The following is a 22,249-nucleotide window of genomic DNA, read 5'->3' on the forward strand; positions in this document are numbered from 1 at the left end:
TCCACTTATACGGTAATAAATCCAAGTATGAAAGAGATGTCTCAGAAGTTCTGATATATTTTTAAAATGCGCAAATAGAAAAAAAAATGTAAGATGCAGCCGGTAAATACATTCAGGTGTAAGGAATGCGATGTTATAATGCAACAACAGTGCTTGCAAATAAGAGATGACATTTAATATTGCATAATGCTATTTACGAGGCGGGTATAATTTAAAGTTGCACTCGTTGCTATGTCACCCGAGAAGTTCAGAATAATGACCTCCTGACTGTTTCTGCAGTCTGTGTCGTGAGAAAAAACAAACAAACACGGAATTCCTTTTCTTATGACTTTAAAAAACAAATCCTTTATTTCATGCACTGATGGAGAAGTCGGTGAAGGAAAAGCCCTGTTGTCTTGTCAATTTTAATTAAAACAAAGATACGCACATAAACTTGCTGTAATAACTACAAGTATAGACATACTAGCTGTTCATTGTCAGCAAAACATTATTTATACCTACGAGCAAGCTTTAAGCTGTTTTACCGTGTCATCTTCTATACAGGTAAAATTTATGGCGACAAAGTGACGTTTAAATTTTTTGCGTGCAGCTCGGAAAAGGTTTTGTACCACAGTAAGATAGGCATGAAGCTGAAAAAAATATATTGATTCCCTGGACGTTTACTTGCTTAAACAAACATTTCATTATAACACTTAATTAAGAAGTCCTCGAAGGTATGCAGATAGAGTATACCTTCATAACCTTGATTCAACAGAAATAATAACTCTGGGTTATGAAATGATGTACTAAAGCACAGATTAATTACATAGTAACTATAATTCAATGCAATAAATATGTTTTGTTTATAAATAAAATAAATAAATGTTTATTTCAAATACACCGGAAATTTACAAAGAGGGTAAAAAGAGAGAGTTATATGACGTGATTTCTGTATATTGACGAAAGGCTATGTCACGTTCTCACCACTACCATGTTCTGTTCTGTGCGTCACGTGACTTTGCATTTGACATTATTAAGAGTGATATGAATGCAATCTTATTCTAGTATAAGTACCACATATATCACCTTTTTATAAGAAAATAAATAAATTTTAAAAGATCTTTTTAAGAGTTGAGGTTCCTGGTGCAATCTAGATATGACATTGAAATTATTTAATATGAAACATAATATAAAAATGACAATCAATGAATTATATAGGATCATTAATGAATTGATGAATTACATACAAATGAACATGAGATAAAATATAAAATAAATAAAAACGACAATGTAATATTCTCGTGTACTACGCTGCCTTACAACTACCATGTTAATGTATTCAAGTGTAAAGAATGCGAAGCGATTATGCACACAACAATGCTTGTATATAAATAGCATGATTTTATTTTCCCGTAGGCCTTTCTACGAGGAGGATACAGCTTAAAGTTTAAATCGTTGCTATGTCACCTGAGCGGTTCAGAACAATAGCTCTACCTATTTTTCTAAAATCTGTGTCCTGTGCAAAAATCGTGATATTCTCTCCCGATGACTAAAATGAAAACTTTATATTTCTGCACTGATGGAGAAACTGATTACAAAAATTAAGAAAGATACGCACTTTAGCCTGCTACAATAACTATATAAATATAGATATATCTTCCACACGTGGTGATTTCGTAACAAGAGAGCTGTTTCATTTACCAGGTCTCCTTGTTGAAAAATAGACTTCACATCATTCTATCATTCAGCTCCTAGTAAATACTTGAAATGCACTAATTGTAAATAATTTCAAAAATAGCAATAGTTTGCAACCATAGTGTAGTCAATATCCTTAAGATGATCATGATTTAACCAGTGGAATTAAACAATCATTGAGAACGTTTGATATCAATTAAATTGTTTTGTTTTTGAGGAAAAAAAAATCAGGTGTTGGTACTTTTAAACAAATGTTTACACTGAAAAACGAAGCAAAATATTTTTGAGAAATCATTTTTGTGGAGAATTATTTATAACAGAGAAATACTGAGAAACAAATTTTCCAACCATTCAATCTTCTTTCGACAATGCTTGCACTGAAAAATCATATCTATTTTTTTTCTAGATTGCTAACCATGCATAGCGACTTAAATCCAAAACATAATGAATCATTGTCGAAAAGTACCATGATAATTAAATCCCCCGTTGTTCAATGAAAAAAGTTGATTAAACTAAAATTTAAAAAAACGAGATTATCATTAACTGACGGACCTTAATTGAAACACGGTCTTTAACTTAAATATATCAAATTTCAGTTATGGATAATAAGAAAAGAAAGTTCAAAAACTACGTTGGTGTGTTCTAATCGTTGTTATACATTGAATACCTTAACAATAAATAAAATATTATGGGTATTAAATTACAAATGTATTAACTTTAGTACAGATTGATGGATTCAATAAAAAGTATATAACCCAATGTTATGAAAGGAATGATATGGAGATAGCGAACAGGATTTAAAGATCTTTTATTAATATACTAAATAAATGTTTATTTAAAACACATCTGAAATTCTTTGAAACGAAAAGTTATATCAATTTATTTGATTGTATTGATGAATGTCTAGGTTTTGAATGTCTAGGTTTTGACCATTTTCTCATTTCGTATTGTACGTCATGTTATCCTGTACATTTGTCAGTTTAGATGTTAAATATGAAAAGTGATGCTGCATGGAATTCCAATCTTGTAAACCTTGTACAATACCCCCTTTTTTTTACCAAAATAAACTTTTTTAAATATTTTTGATGTTGATGGTGCAAACTAAATCTTAATTTAAAAATTATTTACTGTTATATTAAGAATATCAAATGTCATTCAATGAATTATACAGGCTCTGAGTGAAATACTGAATTACATAAAAATGCACATTTAATAAAATAAAATGTACTGAATTAAATGCACAATGTAGGATATTCATGTACTACGCGTAACAACTACCATGCTAATGGAATGTGGGGTCTTTATGCATTCAACAATATTTGTATATTTATATTGAAATTTAATATTCCCTATGGCTATTTACGAGGAGGATACGGCTTAAACTTAAACTTGTTGCTACGTCATCTGAAACGTTCAGAATAATGTTTGCAATCTGTGTTGTGTGGGAAAGAAAAAAAAGGAATGTCTTTTCACTAAGATGAACCCTTTATTTTTTCTACTCTCATGGACAAATTGGTTAGAGAAAAGCAATGTTGTCTTGTCAACACTAACATCAAGAATAAAGACAAAAACGGATTTTTACCCGCTTAATTAATTATACTAATAGATATTTTATCACATAAAAGCAGATATCGTAATAAGAGACTGCAGCAATTACCGGGTAACCTTGTTCCAGAACACCCTGAATCGATTTTATATATCGACTTCCTATTGAGTTATTAAGTACATATATTTGTGTTACCTGATGATTTTGATTCGTATAGAAATGCACAGCTTTTTATAGTACAAATTGTTGTAACACTATTGATGCCAATTATAATACAATGATCTTAATTCGAACAAGTTTCATTCAGCAATCATGGAGAATAATGGTTATCAGATAAAATCTTTTGTTTTTTTTAAAGAAAATACCAGTTGCTGGTATTCAGAATCCAAATATTCAGACTGAAAAAAAATTGCACACAACCACAGCCGAGCGAAATGGCAAACTGTATAGAAAAATGTAAACTTTAGTACGAGTTAAACTCATTTTACTAAAGTAAGTCATTGTTCTTGAGAAATATTATAAAAGAAAATAGTCATTTCTTACAATAAAAATCCTTGACGCCTCCCCTTTGTTCAGGCTGGAAAAAGTCACAAGGTACAATTGTTAAGCAGATCATGTTTAGCAAATAAATCTAAATTTTGATATATGTCTTTTTTTTCAATTATGCAAACATACAACATCGTCTAATATCTCATAATATTTTAATCTAGACATAATTACTAAATCGTCCTTTTTTGCATCAGTAAACATCATAGATGATATTCATATAAGTGCTTACACTTCTGTAGGTAAAGGATAACTTTGAAAGTTAAGAAATGCGTGAAAGAACACTTTTTTATTTTCAGAAGATTGAACAACTTTTGATAGATAAAAAAAACATATAACGTAAATTATTTATCATTAATTTATTATTATTCTTGACGCCTGAAACAACAATCAAGCGAACTCATTTATTATATTTTTGATATAGTTTGGTAGCGTATCATTTATAAAGTATTGAATACTCTTTTTTTCTAAAATAATTATTCTATTTCATCCCAATTATACATACATTGATTAAAATAAATAGATACGTGTTTTATTACTAAACATACATTTTGACGAAAATTTAAAACAGTATGAATAAAGATTGTAATACACGTAGATAATATAAAAACCTTGTTTTTCAACTGAAAAGGCTGACCAAACGTTTTTGAAGCTATAACGTTCTCAAATTTGATGATAATACCGAAGAATCACTGATAAGGCAAACAAGTCTCTTTCATATCGAAATTTAAAGAAAGTAAGAAGAAAATATTTAGATCTACGTTATGTTCTTTTATATAATACTACCTGAGCTATCTATAAAAAGTGTATTAAGCTTTTTCTTTTTATTTCGTTATCTCATAAGAAGAGGCATAGGTGATTTTCTTTCTTTAAAAACAGAAAACATTCTTTTTTTTCAGGTAATACTCTGATTCTTATGAATAAGTGGAATTTTACAGAACAGAGAAGAAACCTAAAAGATGAGATTAAAATTGCAAATTTTTATAACATCAGTTTTAAGGAGTTTGTTTAATTATCGCGTGATGGTGTTTATTCTTCTCTTTAAAAGAAAATATTTTTTCATCAGATAAGATTCAACGCCATCCAGAAATTTGAAACGCTTGTTAAAATTGTTTCGTGCTGATATGGTTGTTGTTTTTTTTTACATTTCAGTGACTTTGCATTGAGGGATAATAGTTTTCTTTATTTGTCTCAAAATGTAATATGATAAATGTGACACGATATTTAGGGGACCCTGCATAAATAGAAAAAAGACATATATACTGGCTGTAAAAGACTGTTGTTCTTTGATATTGTCTCTACAAACTGGGTATTTTGTATAGAATATTGACTTGACATATAAAATAAAGAGAATGTTTGACTTGACTGAAATATGGAAGAATTGCGCCTCGCACTCTTAAAATACGGTGATCTTCAAAGGCAGACTTTAATAAAAAGCAGATTAAACGAGAACACACAGACAAACTCTATTATAGTATCGGTTTCAAGATGCGTGATTTTGCAGAAAAAGCTACACTTATCATGACCAAGATGTAATATAAAGAGTGTGACACAAATATTCAGTAGATAAAATGAATAAGAACATCTGCACTGACTTTAGGAGACTTCCACATAATATGATTCTCAATAAGGGGACACCTGGATATTGTCTTTACAAGCATTTATTACTTTTTTTATAATACATTAAAACACATTATGAATATAGTCTTCGCTTTGACCTGAGTATGAATTTCTAAAATAGTGTGAGCTCTTAAATCTTGAGCGAATGAATAGTCCTGTTCACATGCACCCGAGGCATAATTTAAATTATATTGGAAATGAGTATATATACGGCTTTATTAAGGTAGCTAAGGACACCTGACCCCCAAAAAAACCTGTCAATAAATTTTGTTGAAATTTTCACAAGGTGTAAAGGGATGTGTATTGAACACGTAGTGAAAATATGAACATGACATTGTGGGTTAATTACGGAACCACGAAGTAATGAGTTACCTTCCCTTTCCAGTCACTCCCAAAATCATAATACAAGATAATTATCACCCATAAAAAATTTATTGTGCAAGATGCACTCAATATTAAAAATTATTTTTAAACAATATTGATACTATTAACTTATTTAAACAATGGATTGTCTGAACATATATAAATTGAGAGAATAATACATGTAGAACATTTGACATTCGACCAATTTGGCCATTTTCATGCACACAAACTTGACACTTTTTAAATTCTAAAAAAAAATCTGTCCAATAGAATTTTTATTTTTTATCATTATATGAAAGATCTGTCTAATACTATTCTTCACTCAAAAAATCTTGGTCACATTGAGGGCTAATAAAGGTACAAGATGGTCCACAACTAACCCCCCCCCCCTCCTCTTTCGGATTCCAGTCGTAAAGTTAAGAATAGCAATTAAATTGGCTATTTAAAAAATGCATAGAAATTAGGGAAAAACAACTAAAGAAATAAATCAGAAGTAAAAATCAATTGCAAATAAATGACTAAAGAAAATATTTTTATGAAATAATAGTACATGTAGAGTAATAACTTGAAGAGTTACCTCCCCTCTCCCCTCACAATAAAACATGATATTAAACCAATATTGATATAAATAGAATTTATCCATAAAAAGTTCCTCAACAAAATTAAAATATGAATTTATATTTCAACAATAGATACTTGAAAAAAAAATGTAATTAAAAAAAACAACACATTTAAAATTTCTTCAACATGATCCCATGATTGATTACTTTCATGCAAACAAATTCTATGTTTTCTTATATATATCTAAAAATATATATATATATTATGACAAGAATGTTCAATACTATTTCTCACTCAGAAATCTCTGTTGCATTAAGAGGTAATTAACTATTAAGTTACAAAATGGTCTAATACATCCCCTCTTTTTAAGCATCTCATATTGTTTTCATTGCAATGTCAAAAATCCCCGTAATTATTAACATGCCAAATGCATTCTACTTTGTCCGAAAATACATTTTGGTCATACAGAATGAAGAAATCCATCTGACATAGCACTGCAAAATTTACAAATTTCTATTTCATAGAATAATAAGAATATCATTGAAAAAATATGATCAGTACTCTTTCAAATTGATCAAAAGTCATTTTATTCCATGAGCAGGTAGGATAATAATTAATAGGCCATTCCAAGTCTTTTTTCTGTTTGGCATCCAATCGCACCTTGGCTTTTGACACCTACATGTATCGGACAATCAAACAAAATCAGAACCCCAACACTTGATTATTTTTGTTGAAATCTTTGAGTTCTGTCAATTTCTCAAATATGTACAATAAACATGTCATAGGTGGTGTACTTTAGGCATTTATTATTTTGATTTTGCTGAAGAATAGATATCTCTACCAGAAAAGTAGATTGATAAAATAAAATCCTCAGATTTACACTATTATTACAACTATAGACATGATACACATACATTCTGTGTTTCATTTTTTTGGGTTCCTATGTTTTTTTTTAAATATGTACATGTAGGTAGGTTTTTGATTGAAGATTGGATGCTAAACAGAGAAAAAATAACTTTAAATGGGCTTACTCTAAAACTTGACCTGAGACATAAAATAACATAAACTATACCTAAAAATTAAATAGAAAATGGCAATGCTGCACTGGGACATAACACTTGATGCAGGGCATTTTATATAAAAAAGTTAAAAAAAAAGGTCTACATGAATAACTGGAGCAGCTTATTAAAAAGCCTGAAAAACACTCGCAGTGTAGATTATGCATAATAGAGAATATCTGTTGATTGGCTACTGAACCCGACATCACAAGTGGACATTGAATTATGCATACATTTTTAAAAAAAAGAATAATCTACACTCTACAGCAGTGTAATACTGCAACTGACATATACAATACATAACATAGTGCTTTAAACATGAAAGGCTGCATGTTGAGTGATCTATTACCACACCAGACAAAAAACAGGGTAGATTAACTATGAAAAATGGGAAAAAAATCTATATGTGGAGTGATTAGTATCCACTTTAAATGTAACACTCAATCGGGAGATACATGTACTCGGTAATATAAAGCTGACAAAGAAAAGTACTAGTCTATTGACTATGTTAGTTTATTTTCAACAAGCGATTCTTGTCCTGCAGTTTTTTGGAAGGGATGGAAAGTCATTCTGCCGTCGAGTTGCAGTAGTTGAATCCTCATCAGCATGAAGGGTCTAAACTTCATATTCATATACCTTGTACTCTGTGCTGGTGAATCTATCTGTAATTTATAAAATAAAACAAATACAATATTATCTGCAGTCAACGTCAAAATATATTTCCCAAGATGTCTATATCTTATATATAGAATTTCGGTAAAAAAAAAAATTGTATATATGTAACAGGAAAAGAGAAAATGTATGGATGGACCGGGAATCAAACCCGAGACCCCTGCATCACTAGTCATGTGCTATACAGACTGAACTACCCTGAATGATATATATCCATGGCCCAAACCATTACATATTACATACATGTATATATAACTTGCAAAAGTTTACACCTCATACATGTAAATTGCCAATTTTCTACACTTGTTAAATTTGGCATAGAAAAATTTAAATGATGACTTAACCATTATCACTATTATGCTGACATCAAGATCCCCTTGTCTGCTATGAGTTGGTGGTCCTATACAAGAAAGTACCATCTTGATGGCTGGAAAAAAATAGATCAAATTAATATACATGTATACCAACAAAACCAAAATTTAATTATATTAGATGATTGGCAAATCACTTTTTAACCAGTAAATCTAACATTAAATTAAAATGCCTCACTGTCTGGCCAATATTCTAACTATACAGCAGCAGCAATATAAAGATTTGTCAATTTCATCAGACCAGAAAACAACATGTCCATAAAAAAATTTGACAGATTTCTGTTTCTTAAGATGTGTATTCTCTCATTCGCTCTCATTTACTTGATCTACCTTTACAGCTGAGCGTTCCTATAACCACAGGCACCTGAATTTTTATCAGTAAGTCGCTAAATAAACCAAATATCGAAATATTCTACCCCCTCTATATATAAATACACAAGGTGTGCAACGCCGTTTTGACCCCCTCCTCGATTTAGGCTTGAATTTATCATATCACTTTTAATACAAGAATTTTATATTTATTTCATTGAAAAACCAAAATCGGAAAAAATTAAATACGGAAAGATCATATTGTTTCTTATCCTTGATTTTATTTAATATATGTTTGATAAATTTATGTATTAGAGCATTTGGTGTAGAGATTAAATTTCCATGACGTCAGCTGATGGTGATTAGACCTTGGAACGAAATTCGAAGTTTGCTTGAATTTTAGGTGTTAGCATTATAAACGCGTTGGATTTAAACTTTAGGAAGAAATGTATAGCGAGAAATATCATATTTGAACCCAATGCTACACGCAAACCGGTAGGCATATCCAATTTATAAGTTAAATTCAAGCCTAAATCGAGGAGAGGGTCAAAACAGCGTTGCACACCTTGTGTATTTATATATAGAGGGGGTAGAATTCTTCGATATTTGGCTTATTTAGCGACTTACTGATAAAAATTCAGGTGCTTGTGCTATAACGTTTCCCGTGTACTTTCTCAGAGCACGTTGACGTTGTTTACAACTTTCAGTCCGCCATATTGAACTATGCGCATTTCCGGAATAAGCCAACCGAAAAATTCTTAATTTAGAATTCACATGCAATGTCACGTGATCGCTATCCGTAGCTACGTTAAGGTCAGATAAATTAACATTCTGCAATTTCAGAATGATGTAGAAGCTTGGTTACAACAACTCTAATTCATATTACTTAAACTAAAAAAAATAGTTCATTTCCTAGTGATTTTTTAAAATCATATAACCATTAAATCCTTGGACATAAGACATGCATAATTGGAATTAATTTCAGTTAGGTATTTAAAGTTTGACGCCAGAAAATATACGAAAACACTACAATAAAATATTTTCCAAGGTACTGGGTTTATCCCAGATCATAAAAATATGCCATAATTTTAACAATGAACTTGGTTCATAAATGGAAAAGAGATATTTTAATTTAAAGTTTTATTTTGGTTTTTTAGTCTTTCTAATTCTCAACATGTTAATTCTTTGTTCAATATATTTCGTACAAACACGTAACCCTGACGGATTCCTGCTTTATAATGAATGTGATATACTAAAGTGCGACAGAAATGCTTTGGCTATACCTCTGCCATGTCAGGAAAAGAATTACCGAAGCCAGTTCATAAGTTTACAGGACACTGCTTGAAAAACTGAATTCATATATAAAAAGGACATTGTACGATACACGTGTTTTACACATGACAGCAGCAAAGTAAAAGGTACTTGTTGTAATGGATATGAAGTGTTTATCAACAACAGTGCTCATAAATGAAAATAATTTTTAAAAAATGAATGACGCAAAGATATTTACCCTTTTTAGATACATCTAATCACAAAAAAGATGTGTATAAAGAAAAACAACTTCTTTGTCAGGATATCCAAAATATTGAAATCTACCTCAGTATTAGTTGACCTATTTTGATACAATTCAGTGAACCTTGTATAATTTAAGTAGTCAGCAGATTTGTTTCGGATATTATGTTTTAAAGATTTGTGTCTTTTTTTTTTTTAAAAAAAGCACGATCTAAATTACCGTTCCCAAGGTGTTATTGTATAAGGTCGACGAACAATGTTCAGTTTTCTTTCTGCATAATTACTTCGGGTATTTGAGATGAATTTTTAAAATATCCATACTGAAAGTGATTCTCTAATTCCGAAGTTTTTTTTTTATTGATAAATATGTTGCATTTTAAATGCTCTGCAAGAAGAAAGATTGTAAAAAGAATCTCAGTGAAAAAATCCCGTTTTTTTTTATTACCAGATCTTAAGTTACATGTACTCGGGTGCATTTTTTATTTGCTCTGTTGCGTGCATAAAATTTGCATTTTTAATGTGCCGACGGAAACATTATTGCGTAGACACAAATATTTCATAACAGCTCAAGGAGAACTCTGGATTAATATAACAATCGTCTGTGTTGTCACCGAATGTGTTGTTCTAGATATTATTTAACCAGATCATGCTTTAATTAAGGAAATTATCTACTAACAAAACAGAAATCAGAAATAAGATTCGAATTCTTCTGTAGACTCCAATAGGAAAGGAATGCAATTGAATAATAAAAAAATAATAATAAGGAGAGTGCCAAGTCTTTTCTTTATTCATGGAGCATTTAAAAAACTTTGTTCTTAATTAAGAACTAAAATACTTTAACATTGAACCCTTCGATATTGCCAACCTCAAAGTTAAACCCAAGTATTACACGAACCGATTTTTATTTTTCTTTTTTTTTAAGCGGTTGGATGATATTAATTGAGAAATTTCCACTCATGTGGAGACGTCACCAATTGCATGTGGAGATACTTTCTAAACTCGGCACTCGGGGCCATTGAGCAGTGCGGTTATTTTTTTTTCGTAACTATTATATAGTAAATTTGATACATGTATCACTGATCTTATTTTTTTTTAAATATGTACCTATAGAAGAAGTGGTTCATTGTAATATCAGATTATAACTTGTAGGAACTTTTGAAATTAAAATAAATCTATTTGTAATCCATAGTTAGAAAGCTTTGATTCACTAAAGTGATTTCATTGGTTTACTATTGTTAAACATCATACATTTTCTTATGGAAGTCCCTTTATTTAAAAAAATGGTTCGGAAAAAAATACGGGAATTTGTCCTTAAACAATACATTGCTTGCGAAATCAATGACAAATGTATTATGTTTGTCAACTTAATTCCTTGGTTTGTGAATATATGTATATATGATGTATTTGTTTCATTACAAAAACAGTAATTTGACAAGAAAATACTCTGTACTTTTGTGATTAGGTGGTATTAAAAAAACATAAAAATGAGAGCATCATTGTATGTTTTTATATTATTAGTATGAAGAAGAGGAATTTTATATTGACGTGATGATGATTATTCTCCTTCACTTTAAATGGTACCAGTATAGATGCAACGCCACCCAGATATGTGACACGCTCGGTAAAAAAAGTATCATGCTGATCATATTTTAACATTTTAGTAAATTGACAAAAACGAGATAGTTTCGGATCTCGAGATTTAATGTTAAAAGTGTGACACTAATATCCAACAGAGCACGTATAAATAGAATCAGGTCATCTGTACTGACTGTACACGGCTACTACATTAAATAATTTATAATTGCAGAACACCTGGATATTATCTCTATCAACAGTTAATTTAAACCTAACGCTAAACAGTTAATTTCTTTATAATAACGACTTATAACATAATATAAATAAAATATTTGATTTGACTAAAGTATGAAATGTGGAATATTATGTGCTTTTAAAATGTTAAGCTAGTGATTTATTCAGTTCATGATGAGGGCAGCCTTCCTATCATTAATCTCACTTCTTTGTCTATAGATCGGACCAGATGTCATGGAGGAGGGAGCATTCCCTGGTAACAAGTCTATGCTCTCCGTGTGCTCTTTGTCTCTTTGTGACAAATTTCAATATGTATTGAAATATAAATATATTCCGCAGCAGGCATAAACGATATGAGCCCTCTCCTTAAAAGCTTGTAATGATCAGTTAAATCAGAGCGAAAATAATGGCCTAACAATTTAATACTTTAATTAAGAAATAAATAGCACGTTTATAAACTTCAATGGTCAATGTTATGGTTCGGGCACGTGATCAAATCCCGTGAAGGCCTAAGCAAAATTAATGGCTTAACAATTTTATACTTTGATTAAATATGACACTAAGCCGTGAATCGTTTTATAATCTTAAAGGCTTAAATATCTTAAGTTTTATACAACACATTTAAATTCGGAATCTGATTGGATATACAAGTAATTGTATTTATATTAAATATATAAAATATAAACATGTATGCCTTATCTAATTGTTCTTATGTTGTTTAAAGTTGGACACAAAACGTTCGGCTTTTTTTTCCCTTGCATTTATTGATTTAAGGGCATTTTTACTAAATTCCAAGAGTCATAATGAATACATATACAATGTACATGTAAAAATAAACACAATCAATCAATAATAGACATTTTTTTCGACATTGTTTGATATATTTATTTAACATGGTGATTGAGTGTTGGATATATTTTTGTATATACAGGTAAATTAAATTCCCCGTATCAAAAGCTGGATGTAATTGATAGTAACCAAGTTGATTTGAAAATATTTTGTTAAGTAGATTGATTTTATGTGTTCATACTCCTTTTACTGTATTTGAACATTTTATGAATCAATATGCAGAACATGAAATTTTAAATAAAAGAACAGTTAATTGCTTAAGAGCCTCATAATACGATGCAGAAACGACTCCTGCATCATTTAGAAAACAAGAACAACCCTATTTAAGTCTCCGCATCTTTAAATTATTCTTAACCTATCTCATCTATTGCTATATTTTCTTTAGTAATACAGAGCCAGGCTTCTGACAGAAAATATAGAGTTACAGTGATTTTATCGACCTCGTTCAAAGTCATCACCTTGTAAATAGTGCTGTCGATATATTCATATTGGTGGTAAATAAAAAATATCATTAGGCGAGTTCTGGCTTGTAACTTTCAAAATAGGCTTTTTAGACTACTTTGCTAATTATAACTTATATTGACAGTAAGTGCCATCGAGCAATTGCATATCAATTGCAACAAGGAATATCGGCTTACACAGTCTTGTCTGAAAGACTGGTCTTTACGGCAAACAGTATGACACGTATGGATTATCAAATCCTTACTATGCAACTCTACAGCAGACGCTCTAACCACTGTGTGATGCAGGTGACTAAGCCCATAGAAGGTTCCAAATTATTAAAAAATCATTTGGCAAGAAAGCATTTTTTTTAGAACAAGCATGCAGGAAAAGATGTAGAATATTTAATATTAGCGTAGATATTTCAAAAAGACTTTAATTTACATCACCTTAAGTTGATACATTCAGATCATTTTCATTGCACCTTCTTAATTTGAGAGACCAGTTAGAATTGCCTCAGACCATATCTTCTGAATGTTTTTGTGACTGCGTGCATAAACAGGGATTGAATACCGTTCTCAAGGTATCATTTTAAATGGAACACAGAATAGACAGAGATTTTTGCATCAATAGATTTAAAGGCATTTGAAATAAATGTGCATAATATTTATACTGAAATTGGTTTTCTACTCTGGAACACTTTTCTTAAATCTGTTACATCTAAAAGTGAAATAATGTTTACTTGAAACAGAGGTTTTAGTTCCATTGCTGAAGCCAGAAAATGGGACATTATTATGAGTAAATGAGGTGCTCTGCATTGAAAAGTGTAAAAATAGATTTCATTAAATAAGATTTCAGTTAGAAGAGTTTTTTGTACGATGGTTTTCCTTACGTTAAACACTTCAAGTGAAATATTCATTTCTTTTTGTGAATTATTTTCGAAAAAAAAATCTATCATATTCTATTGATTGTCTTTTTACGAAAACTATTAAAATATGCTTTGGATCAGTACAGACACAATTTATTTGTCTCAAAATACCCTGCACATTGTGAATAGATGGTAACTTTTTTAAAAAAAATTTAAAAAAGTTAAATGAGAATACTAAAGAAGTTTCTTATAACATCAGTATAAAGGAGCGGTATCATATGATGGTGATAATTCTCCTTTACTTTACCGGGACTTGTTTATGATCAGATATGTTTCAACGCCACCGATAAATTTGACACACAGGTCAAAAGTGTTTCGTGCAGATGATGTTTTTTAGCATTTCAGTGATTTTGCAAGAAGGTAACAAAAGTTTCAGTTTCCATTCTCAAGATGTATTTATAAAAGTTCGACACAAATATTCGGTAGACCCTGAATAAATGGAATAAGGGCATCTGTACTGGGTCAAAGAGACTTCTGAATTTTAATAACTGAAAACCCTGATATCCTTTTAACAAACTATCTATTTCGTTTATGACAATACAATGTAATCTGAAATATAACTTAAAGGAAGTCTTTGATTTCACAATAATATGAATAATAATGAATAATTAAGTTCACATGAATTTGAATCACAAATTTCAACTGTTTTCAGAAAGTCAAATGATAAAGCAGATTCTTGTATATAGAATACATACGAGGGTTGTTCGGAAATTATTGAGACAATTACATTTACTCCAGAAAGGAAAGAACTAATTTCATGAAAATTCAGCAAGATTTTTTTAAGAACGAATAAAAGAGTTAAAAACACTAACGCAAAATTTCTAATTCCTTTAATAATTAGATAAGTTTTGGTGAAATGATAAACATGTTTATGCCTATCGACCCGGTGCAGTATCGCTACGTCATTTAACGTCACGTCAACCGGAGATGGTTTTGCATGTTTAACGAACGGGAAGCGTTTGATACCTTTCTTTCTTGGTTATTACATATAACATTGCAAAAATCAAACAGTCTCTTTTCTTAAATTTGATTTTAATTGGTTAAATTAATAGTAAAAAATGTATACGGATGAAATAACAAGCCATAACACATTTTTTGGTGCTGTTATTGTTTTAGCAGTTCGTTCAGTCTGGGAAAGAGTTCTACATTGCGCTGCAAAAAACTCTAGGTATGTTGGCTGCTCCCCTATGACGCCACAATCCATTTTTTTCGTTGATAACAGACTTCTCTGCTGCACTTTATTTTTCATAATCTCCGTATTTCCGATCAAAATTCTAACAAAGTTACACAACATTAATTTGAAATGAAGCTGGAAAATTATATTCATAAACTGAATTATTTTTCGCTCTTATTATGGGTCAACGAAGACGTAGAACGTTGGTGTTACATATTTTCAAAATCTGATTGACTTCTCCGGTTACCCTAACTATTGACATATTTATAGACCATTGTACAGAAAATATTTAATATTTTTAAAAAAAATTTTTGCTTTTATTTATATTAAGTGTAGGTCAAACAAATATGTAAATTTTCACCGAAAGAACTTCATTAGAAAGCAAAATATACATATGTCTCAATAATTTTAGAACAACCCTTTTGTTTTAAATGAAATAACACATTTCAACACTTTAAGATTGTAGGAGATAGAGCACCCCCCCCCCCTACAAGAAAATAACCCACACCTAACCTAAAATTGAAATAGAAATGAAGTAATACATGTATAATCTTCTTCAAACATTGTTGAAAAGCATTATGATAATAAACCTTCCCCTTTTATTAAACCAAAGATCTCCGGACGTATATCTATCTAAAAAAAGTCATCCTGGGTCGCACTTTGGTTTGTTACATTCAATAATTTGTATATTGATTTTAACATCTGAATACTCCTCCATGAAACCAGATCTTGTTTCTTTAATCTTTCAATTGTTCTTTATATTGAAATCAGCTGTTCCCGGGGATATGCATCAGATATCAAATGGGAAAAATTATCAAGTTTTTATTTTTCTCATGATTTTAAAGCTGAGAAAAAACATCTTTTTATTTTTTATTTTCTCAAAATTTGTTTACAAAAAAGATGCATCAAATTGTAAATAGGTTTACAAATATTGAAACTTTTATTGCAGAAAATTATAAAAGTAAATTAAAGAAAATGTGTTTGGTGAAACACTTTGCGCCGGTGGCAACAAAGTTCGAAATAAGCTACGTTTAGCATACAGGTCACATTGATCTTGGTGTCATTTAAAAGAACTTGATGAATGAAGTATGCATACATAATAAAATCTCTATCTCTCAATAGTTGTGTTGAGGGTTCGAAAAGGCTTTTTTTAGCATATAGGTCACATATAAGGTCACAAGGTCTCTGACCTTGGTGTCATTTGAAGGACCTTGAATAGTGATGTATGTATACAATATGAAGTCTTTATCTTTCATGGTTCAAAAGTTATGGCGAAGGTTAAAGTTTGCAGAAAAAGTCCATTTTCAGCATATAAGCCTTAATCAAGGTCATTGACCTTGGTATCATTTGAAAGAGCATTATTAGTGGATTATGCAAACAAAGTATGAAGTTTCTATTTTTCAAGCTTTAAAAGTAATGGTAAAGGTTAAAGTTTGCAGACAAACAAACATACAGATAGGACAAAAACAATATACGCCGTGGATCTATTAACAAAAACAGAGTAAATATATTCACTTTGCAGCTGTAAAATCTTTTATAAGTGTTACAAGTTTTCTTTCGAATTAAAATTCTTTGTTTTTACCTGTCTTGTGATGAGTTTGTAAAAAAAAAAATTAAGCTGTCTAATAACTAAATACTATGTTGGATTATACGTTATTTTTTATTTTATTCCACTAAGCAGACAAAATGGGAACATATTTTCTAAAGATTCTTGACTTTGTATAAATACGCAACTTTTTAATTTTTATTTTCAAGGTATGAATTTTAAAACAGGATAAATGTGATATAACAATCAGATATAAGACAATTTATACTAAATGTACGGTATATTGATACTCAAAGGGATCTTCTTGCATGGAACATTTTTCTCGATTCATGTTGTATCTTAAGGTAGAACCTATATCGGAAAAGTCTTTGTCACAAGATATTCAATTTATTTAAATTAATAAACTAGCACTCCCTTATCAATCTGCTAAAAGAACATGATATGATCCTTTGTCATTTAATGTAGTATAGCCTCTGAAACCTGGAATGGTAATTACATACTGTGATAACACATTTCCAGTCATTTTAGGGGTATTTGTCATGAAGAGAATAAAAAAAAAAATCACAAAACACTTCTTTAAACTTCGTCGTCTTTAGACACTATCAACTGAACAGTATTAAGCATTTTTTACACAAGAATAAATTCTTTTTGATTAAATTCAAATCAACATTTAGAAATGTAGGACAATGAACTGTAAATATTTTTAGAAGTCTTTGACAGGATGTTTTCAATCTTTGATATACAAAAGAACACACCCAAATGATTACAAAAAGTGATTGAAATATATACCTTTCACCCCAAACTAATGAGAGATAGGTTATTTATCAATGCTACTTCTCTTGACCTTTTTGCAATCACACACGATTTAATTATTGAATGACTGTTTGGGGTTATTATCATAATTTCAGTTTGAATATTTATCAAATATTGATTTTTTTTTCATTTAAAAAGATTATATTTGAGAGAGAAATCGTATTCAAACACCAACAATTAAAAATACACATGAACAAATAATTATGAAAAGGAATGCACATTTTTTCATGATCGACATAATAAAATTAACACACAATATTTGACAATATTTGACACACCTTTAACTCAGAAACAGTTTATCAAGATATTAATATACTATTTAGTTTGCAACTAAAGATTTCTTAGTATGTTTGCATTCCTTTAGAATAAGGAGGAAATGGAAATAACGAACAGTATTCAATCTCAACGTCCATTAAACAAATATACAAAATAAGAGCAGAGCAAACACGGACCTCCGAAACATCAGAGGTGGGATCAGGTGCCATAGAGGAGTGAGCATCCCCTGCCGACCGGTCACACCGCCGTGTGCTCGTTGTCATAATCAGGAAATAACGGAAAAAAATCCGTGGTCAATTCAGTGTATAAATAATGGACTAACAATTGGTATGAAAAACGTCAGTCAGCATTTCATTCAATGATAAATTGTATTTGCTGACAAGGTCATTGTATCGACCATAGAATTTACGAAATGATGACTTTAAACGAGACTGTTGATATTCTTGTTTCATCAACTTGCTTGTCAATAATTTACCTCGTTTAAGAAATTGTTCATACGTAGAGCATGCTCTTGCGTATCGAATCAACTGAGATATAAATACTCCGTATGCAGGTGATGAAGGTATATTGCTGCATAAGTAAGGGAAGTTGACGATAGAAAAGTTAGTCATCACGTTTATCATATAGCTTGGTTGTAAGATTACCATTAGTGTCTTTTTCAAGTAAAATATCCAAGTATGAAGCAGAAGTGTCGGACTCTGTGGTATCTTTTATCTCAAGCTCACCAGGATATATCGTGTCGACGTAGGAATGGAAATTATCATTATTAATTGACAATACGTCGTCGATATATCTAAATGTCGAGTTGAAGGCCACAGCAAGTGTTTTCTTCTTTTCACGCAAAAGATTTTGCATAATACATTATAAAACTTGCATGCAATTCACAATTACAAAATAAGTTGTGTAATTTCATTACATTAAATTCTTGAATTTGTCTACTTCAAGTAAATATCTAAAAAATGAAAGGTGCTAGCCTACATTTCTCTTATTTAAGAAATATTTTAATTTTATTCGCTTTATAACCAAAATATATAAATTAAATACATGTACATGTATAAAAAAAAATGGCATTATTTTCATGAATATGAAAATGCTTTATTATTTTCCTTTTAATTCTTTAAAATGAAACTGTTCAAACAATGAAATTAATTATGACGTAATAATGGATCTAGCAAAGGCTAAACACTTTCGCAAGGTCATACGATGTCATACACAGTTAACGTTGGAGTATTACTTCAGCTATTAAGGATTGTGGTATAAAATTTCATTGCAAAAGCTAATAAGAAAGTGTCAAAACGGACATTTTTTTAGTTATGACTCTTGACCTTTGACCTTTTGACCCGAGAATTTATAGGGATTTTTCTCAAGCTATGGAGAGTTATTTTGTAAAGTTTCATTGTAAAACCTCAAAGGCGTCTTGAGATATTGCCTGGAAGTGAAGCTATGCACAGACAGAAATACAAACGGACTGACGGACAGACCTTAAAATCCTTTACTTTCAGCTCAGACAAAAGTTTTTTTCATATTTAAAAAATCTGTTTAATTTCGACAGCTATGATATATGGTCATGAATTTTCTTTATATTTTTTATTATAATCACCATCTTTTAAGTGATTATATACATGTTGTTTATTTCAACATCATTTTTTTCGGTTGTTCAATGCATTAGCAGATGATGGCAAAAATGGATATAGGTACATTTAGTTACTTCAGACTATTTGGCTATAAACATTCAAGTTACCGGTATATATGTGTAACCAAACTACTCCCTTTACAAACGCATATGCTTTCATGCACAAATTTCTATACAATGGTTATTCGATTTCCAGATACATATATTCAACGATCAAATATTTTTATTAGCCAAATAGCAATACATGTCCTTTATTGTTTAAGAAACTGATGGTCTGACGCTTTACTGAACTTTAATTTGTGCAAGAGTTTTATGAATATATTTTTTCTCAAAATATTTACATCATCTATCCTATTACGTGGTATTACTCTTGAAATATATGTTTGTTAAATATACATGTATAGGAATTGTAGGTACATTGTATAAAAAAAATATGTTTAGCTCTATCGAAGAAAAAAAATTAATTTATACCAACTAGTGTACAGAAATTAAATAATAACATTTATTTAACAGTAATTTAAGCATTTTCATATGAACAATCTTCATGAAACATATTGGAGGTAGCAAGAGAATGTTGTCATTCAGTCCCTAGAAAAATCATTTTGGCAATTGATATTGAGATTGAGAAAAAGAAAAACTTGATTTTAGTCCTTTTTTTACTACCCAAAAAGGAATTATACACAACATTTTACAAGTAATGATTGAAATATATTTTAGAAAATATATTCTGACAAAACAAATCATATGTGAACATTCACTCCCTTTATGCTTGTTTGCGATTGAAACAGGACACCAGATTAAAATATGTAGAAAATAATACACTATGTATCAAAAAAGAAGCAACCATGCAAATGAAAAATGACAATAAATGAATTTTTGTTATATTTCAGATAAAGAGAAGAATGACACATAATTTAATCTTAAACCTATTGCCATATTTCTCACAGGGTGTCACTTCTTGCTTAAACCTTTTATTTACTTGTCAGAAGAAACATTAATATTTACTAGACGAGATTGGTGCAAAGCTGCAGATAAGTGTTCAGTCTAATTCTCAAGGAGATGAGATCAAGATAGAGAGACTTGTACGGCTAGGTTTGGTAAAATGAGCCAGTTACGACTACTTATGATCTTCATGGCTGCTAGTCCTTTTTCTAGCAGCCTAACTTCTAAAATACTTTACAAATTGTCATACTTTAAACAAACAAGAAACAAATTTGGAGCCTCTAGCTCACTTATCCTAGAGAAACCGCCTGCAAAGAATCGATAATAAAAAGACGAAAAACTAAAAATGATTGAAATGAAAAAAGAAACCTACGAAAAGCAAGAATATCTTCCGCTGATGAAAAAATACATCAATCATTGAAACTGTTTTCCGTCGCGTGTTCAATTCAACTCCCCTTGATAGTGCTTGATTGCATTTTGTATATTGGATTTGAAATGCGCGTTTTATGTAAAATTCACAGGATGGAATGCAAAAATTAATGACTTAACATAGTTTGAGTACATTAATTATACTTTTTGTATTGTTGATAGCTTAAATTAACAGAACTTCCGGGTATGCATACAATTTCTCGTTAATGTTTTTTTTTCCCTTAGATTCCTTAAGCAGTGCTTTATAGTAGTAGTAAATTTACCCAAATGTCAAGAAATATTGAGGACCTTAGATCACTTATTCTAAAAGGTCCTAAATATAGGGAATCCTGATCCTTCAACTGGCGTCGGAATTTCATAAATATTATGGATTCTGTTGAAAATTACGCCAGACGATGGGCCAGATATGAAAAAGAAGACATTGAAACCTTGTCAGAATGGATTAAATGTATCAGATCCATGTTAAAGTCGCGTATTAAAAGACTGAGGGGCAAAATGAAAACCATCTTTCCTTCTGTGTTCACTAAACCAGAATTGAAAAAAGAATTAGATTACACGATCAGTACGTACTGGTTCCTTCCGACACAGCAGATAAGAACACTGTCTTCGTTTGTAAGGCTCATTATATAAATTGCATTGTAGAAGAACTTGGATTTAATTCTACAAGTGGTAATCCTACTTATACTCATACTTCTCTTTCTAAGGAAGAAATTCTTTAAAATCACCTGTCAGTTTTGAATACTTTTAATATTCCACAGAGCCAAAATGAATTTGAACTACCTTATATATATTGGATTCCGAAACTTCATAAGAATCCTTACAAACAAAGATACATTGCAGGTTCCAGTAAATGTTCAATCAAGCCTCTTTCGTGACTTCTCACTAAAATATTGACAGTAGTGAAGGAAAAACTTCAAGAGTACTGTACAGCTATATATTCAAGAAGTGGTGTAAATCAGATGTGGATACTTAAAAATTCTAAAGAAGTTTTGGACAATTTGAAATCACAAGACTTTACAAAAATCAACAGTTTAAAAACTTACGACTTTTCAACTTTATACACAACTATTCCCCACGACAAATTAAAATCCAGGCTTTTTGATATCATTGACAGCTGCTTCTTCAACAAAAATGGAACTCGTAAATTTACTTACTTCATCATTGGTCATTTGAAAAA

General features: G+C 30.4%; 1 protein-coding gene; it reads right to left on the bottom strand.

Moving 5' to 3' along the window:
• LOC134249486 (secernin-3-like) overlaps positions 1-22,249 on the bottom strand; it is a 77,911-nt gene that overhangs the window by 20,638 nt on the left and 35,024 nt on the right.

This window comes from Saccostrea cucullata, unplaced genomic scaffold (genome assembly GCF_032062105.1).
Source record: "Saccostrea cucullata isolate Sc308-1 unplaced genomic scaffold, CSIRO_AGI_Scuc_v1 ctg2536, whole genome shotgun sequence".
Classification (NCBI taxonomy): Eukaryota; Metazoa; Mollusca; class Bivalvia; order Ostreida; family Ostreidae; genus Saccostrea; species Saccostrea cuccullata.